Raw genomic sequence first — 6,111 nt, forward strand, 5'->3', positions numbered from 1 at the left:
CCTTTAGCCATTTGACATTTTTATTCTGGGCCTGTAGATTAGAAATGGAAAGTAAAATCCAAACATTAAAGAAATTAATTTAATCCAAGAAACAAGAATATTTTAGGAACTGGGAGTAATTAATTATGTTAACATTACTCTTCTTGTAATTAAAAAACTCCACTGAGATGTTCACTAATTCCAAACACAGGTATACCAAATGAACTGTAGATTCTGGGTACAGGGCTAATCAGCCATGAACCAGATTTCTGGTAGGGACAACTGTATAGCAAGTAGAGTTAAGAAGAAAAACTTACATAACTGGTGACAAATAGAAAAATAAAATTTTATACCATGGGGCAGAAGAAACACAGAATGAGACACATTATGTTTATATTAGCTATCTTCCTTTGGATGCTGATTATTTTATTAATGTTTAAGATTTCTATTTTTGTATGTCTATATCATGAATTTAAATTACTGTAGAAACATAGAGTATATTATTTATAAAAAGTAAAGGAATTGATTGTATTTAAAGTATCTCATAAAGAGACATTTCCAAGTTCTTAAATCCTCAGTTAAAGTGTCTATGGTATGCTGAATTTATCCACAAAAAACGAAAGCTTCAAAATCCCTCGACATCCACCCAGCTGCTTCTAGCTTCTGTTATATTTACACTGATTTATCTAGCATGACATATAATTAGTTGTTTGGGTTATTGAATAAGGCCTGACTGTACTTGATTATGATTCAGAACACATTATTTATGTTGTCATTATGAAAGCAGTTTTGAGCCAAGGTGCATTTCAACTCCTTTTCACTGAGGTAAAAACAGTACATAGCCTTCCCCAAAACACTGTAAATTACTGCTCTATGTGCTTAATACAAACATTATGTGTTTTTAATTAAAAATAAATGTGCTCATAGAGTTCTCCTAAAACACACATACCTGTGTAACAATATCTGTCCAAAGAAGTGTTTCACAGCCTTTAAGACTAACTCAGAGTCCATGTTTATAGAAAATAATTCTCTTAAATTTCATTAAAAGGAATTAAATTAATTTATATTTGCAATGTATATTGCATATGTTTTACAGTTCCATCTACTTGTAATAGGGATGCAGAAAATACTTATGGAAGTGCAAAAGAAAGGGAGAAAGCAGAAGTATAGCTGACATGGAATCATTCTCATTTAGGACCAAGGTTTCAATACATACCATCACTTTAGATAGTATAATGTTTCACACCAAATCTAAGATGACACTTGTTCACTGTTCCCTACCTCAGTTTTCTAGACTGTTTCTCAGGCCTTAAATCATTGATCTTTTGGTTTGGTTTGTTTATCCTTTCCATCTGTAATAAAATATCCCCCAATTTCAAGGTAACTGAAATACGTTTTGTTTTAAAAATATCAGTGGTACATATAAAGAAATGACTGACACTCAAGTGCTTAGGGAACATTTTCAGGTATAGTGAGCCCAGAAATCCAATTTCAGCAGAATATGTTATGAAAGTAATGAATATGAGACCAAACTTTGCCTTATGATTTTCCTTCCAAATTTCACCAAATAGTCACAATATAGTTTAGCAGTCATGAAAGTCTTTAATTTGTATATCAAAGCCTGCTTTCATTTGAGATAGGAAACCTACCTAGCATGCATGCTAAGTACTCCCCAATTGCTCAAGCCTACTACATGGTGACAGGAGTGCTGAGATTAATATCTTTAATGCAAAGCCTAATTCAGCTATTCTAAAGGTCAGATGAAGACCAGCAAAAGGGTGTGAATATTCTGTGGAAGCAAGAACTACTGCAAAATGTTTTAATAAATTAATTACATTTTGATAGTAACTTTTTTAAAACTAGGCTGTTAGAGTTTTGGAGCATTAGACTATTCCTGTGTACTTTGAAATGAGACCAGGTCCCATTTTTTTTTTCAGTTTATACCATTTAATAAGTAGTTTTTCTCTCCAATACACCTGAAACATTGGAGGGAAAATGTTTTTCTTGCCTCCTCCTGGATGGGACAGCTGAGCCAGCATGGGGAAGCAGCTTGCGGGGGTCTCCCAGTCATGCCTCACTGAGCCAGAAGAGGAGCTTCTGAGCCTAAGTCCAGCTCTCCAGGGAGAATCATTTCTAGGGCCGTCTGAAGGAAATTCAGTGATTTCTTTGTGTCTTTTCTCTCTTGGGCGTTGCATGACTGTGCTGAGCTGGCTTGTGGGTGAGGCAAACGGTCAGGTGATCCAGGATATAGGCATCCCTCAGCCATACTGCAGATTTGGCTCCAGGCTACAAGAAAGTGAATATCGCAGTAGAGCAAGTTAGGTGAATTGTTTGGTTTCCCAGTGCATATAAAAGTTACGTTTGCACTGTACAGTAGACTGTTAAGTGTTTAGTAGCATTGTGTCTTAAAAAACAATGTCCATACCTTAATTAAAAATACTTTATTGTGAAAAAATATTAACCACTATCTGAGCTTTCAGCGAGTTGTGTTTTTGCTGGTCGGGGGGCCTTGCCTGGACGATGGTGGTGCCGATGTGGATCAGGGAGGTGGTTCCTGAAGGATGGAGTGGCTGTGGTAATTTCTTAGAATAAGACAGCAATGAAGTGACTTCCTTTCACGAATGATTTCTCTGAAGCTGTGCGGAGGCCATTTGATAGCATTTTACCCAGAGTAAAACTTCTTTCAAAATGTGAGTCAGTCCTCTCATACCCTGCCATTGCTTTATCAGCTAAGTGTATGTAATATTCTAAATCCTCTGTTGTCATTTCAGCAATCTTACAGCATCTTCATCAGGAGAAGATGCCATATAGAGAAATCACTATCTTTGCTCATACATCAGATACGATTTCTCATCTGTCAAAAGTTTTATCTTGAGGTGGCAGCAATTCGGTCCCATCTTCAGGCTCCACTTGCAGTTCTAGTTCTCCTGCTGTTCCCACTTCCCACCACATCTGCAGTTACTCTCTCTCCAGAAGGCTTGAATCCCTCAAAGTCATCCATGGCAGTAGGAATCTACTTCTTCCAAACTTTATTTATGTTTTGATATTTTGACCTCTTCCCATGAATCACGAAGGTTCTTAATGGCATATATAAAGGTGAATCCTTTACATAAGGTTTTCAATGTACCCAGATTCATCAGAGACACCACTATGGTAACTATAACCTTCAAAATGTATTTCTGAAATGACACATGACTTGAAAGTTGAAATTATTCCCTGATCCATGGGCTGCAGAATTGATGTTGTGTTAGCAGGCCTGAAAGTAACATTAATCTCATTGTGCATCTCCTTCAGAGCTCGTGGGTGACAAGGTGCATCGTCAATAAGCAGTGATATTTTGAAAGAAGTCTTTTTGTCTGAGCAGTAAGTCTCAAAAGTAGGCTTAAAATATTCAGTAAACCATGTTGTGCTCATCCAGGCCTTGTTGTCCTGTTTATAGAGCACAAGTAGAGTAGATGTAATGTAATTCTTAAGGACTCTGGGATTTTTGGAATGGTCAGTGAGCACTGGCTTCAACTTAAAGTCACCAGCTCTATTAGCCTGAAAAGAGAGTCAGCCTGTCCTTTGAAGCTTGGAAGCCAGGCATTGACTTCTCTCTAACTATGAAAGTCCTAGATGGCATCATCCTCTAATATAAGACTTTTGAACCTTCTAATATAGGGCTGTTTGTTGAAAATCTGTTACCTGTGTTGCCACCTTCACTCAGAATCTTAGCTGGGTCTTCCGGATAACTTGCTGCAGCTTCTCCATCAGCACTTGCTACTTCCCCTGCACTTTTAAGTTATGGAGACAGTGTCTCTCCTTAAAACACATGAACCAACCTGTGCTAGCTTCACACTTCTCTTCTGCACTTTCCTCAACTCTCTCACTTTTCATAAAATTGAAGAAAGTTAGAGCCTCGCTTTGGATTAGGCCCCGGCTTAAGGGAATGTTGTGGCTGGTTTGATTTTTTGTGTGTGCAGACACTCACATGTTCTCCATATCAGCAATAGGCTGTTTCTCTTTCTTTTTTTTTTTTTTGTTATCATTAATCTACAATTACATGAAGAACATTATGTTCACTACACTAGGCTCTCCCGTATACCAAGTTCCCACCCCAAACCCCACCACAGTCGCAGTCCATCAGCATAGCAAAATGCTGCAGAATCACTTACTTGTCTTCTCTGTGTTGCACAGCCCTCCCCTTTCTCCCACCCCCCACATTATGCATGCTAATCATAATACCCCCTTTCTTCTGCCCTCCCCTTATCCCTCCCTACCCACCCATCTTCCAGGTCCCTTTCCCTTTGGTACCTGTTAGTCCATTCTTGGGTTCTGTGATTCTGCAGCTGTTTTGTTCCTTCAGTTTTTCCTTTGTTCTTATACTCCACAGATGAGATAAATGAAACCACTTGGTATTTCTCTTTCTTCGCTTGGCTTATTTCACTGAGCATAATACCCTCTAGCTCCATCCATGTTGTTGCAAATGGTAGGATTTGTTTACATTTTATGGCTGAATAATATTCCATTGTGTATATGTACCACATCTTCTTTACCATTCACCTACTGACGGACACTTAGGTTGTTTCCAATTCTTGGCTATTGTAAATAGTGCTGCAAAAAACATAGAGGTGCATCATTTTCAAACTGGAGTGCTGCATTCTTAGGGTAAATTCCTAGGAGTGGAATTCCTGGGTCAAATGCTAAGTCTATTTTGAGCATTTTGAGGAACCTCCATACTGCTTTCCACAATAGTTGAACTAATTTACATTCCCACCAGCAGTGTAGGAGGGTTCCCCTTTCTCCACAACCTCACCAACATTTGTTGTTGTTTGTCTTTTGGATGGTAGCCATCCTTACTGGTGTGAAGTGATATCTCATTGTGGTTTTAATTTGCATTTCTCTGATAATTAGCGATGTGTAGCATCTTTTCATGTGTCTGTTGGCCATCTGAATTTATTTTTTGGAGAACTGTCCGTTCAGTTCCTCTGCCCATTTTTTAATTGGATTATTTATTTTTTGTTTGTTGAGGTGGGTGAGCTCTTTATATATTTTGGATGTCAAGCCTTTATCGGATCTGTCATTTACAAATACATTCTCCCATACTGTAGGGTACCTTTTTGTTCTATTGATGGTGTCTTTTGCTGAAGAGAAGTTTTCAGCTTAATATAGTCCCACTTGTTCATTTTTGCTTTTGTTTTCTTTGCCTGTTCAAGAAGAGGTTACTCATGTTTATGTCTAGGAGATGTTTGCCTATGTTTTTTTCTAAGAGTTTTATGTTTTCATGACTTACATTCAGGTCTTCGATTTATTTTGAATTTACTTTTGTGTATGGGGTTAGACAGTGATCCAGTTTCATTCTCTGACATGTAGCTGTCCAGTTTTGCCAGCACCATCTGTTGAAGAGACTGTCATTTCCCCATTGTATGTCCATGGCTCCTTTATCAAATATTAATTGACCATATATGTTTTGGTTAATGTCTGGAGTCTCTAATCTGTTCCACTGCTCTGTGGCTCTGTTCTTGTGCGAGTACCAAATTGTCTTGATTACTATGGCTTTGTAGTAGAGCTTGAAATTGGGGAGTGAGACCCCCCAATTTATTCTTCTTTCTCTAGATTGCTTTAGCTATTCGGGGTCTTTGGTGTTTCCATATGAATTTTTGAACTATTTGTTCCAGTTCGTTGAAGAATGTTGCTGGTAATTTGATAGGGATTGCATGAAATCTGTATATAGCTTTGTGCAGGATGGCCATTTTGACGATATTAATTGTTCCTAGCCAAGAGCATGGGATGAGTTTCCATTTGTTAGTGTCTGCTTTAATTTGTCTTAAGAGTGTCTTGTAGTTTTCGGGGTATAGGTCTTTCACTTCATTGGTTAGGTTTATTCCTAGGTATTTTAATCTTTTTCATGCAATTCTGAACGGAGTTGTTTTCCTGATTTCTCTTTCTATTGGTTCATTGTTAGTGTATAGGAAAGCCACAGATTTCTGTGTATTAATTTTGTATCCTGTAACTTTGCTGAATTTGGATATCAGTTCTAGTAGTTTTGGAGTGGAGACTTTAGAGTTTTTTGTGTACAATATCATGTCATCTGCAAATAGTGACAGTTTAACTTCTTCTTTACTAATGTGGATTCCTTGTATTTCTTTGTTT

Source organism: Manis javanica, chromosome 5 (genome assembly GCF_040802235.1).
Source record: "Manis javanica isolate MJ-LG chromosome 5, MJ_LKY, whole genome shotgun sequence".
In the NCBI taxonomy this organism is placed as follows: Eukaryota; Metazoa; Chordata; class Mammalia; order Pholidota; family Manidae; genus Manis; species Manis javanica.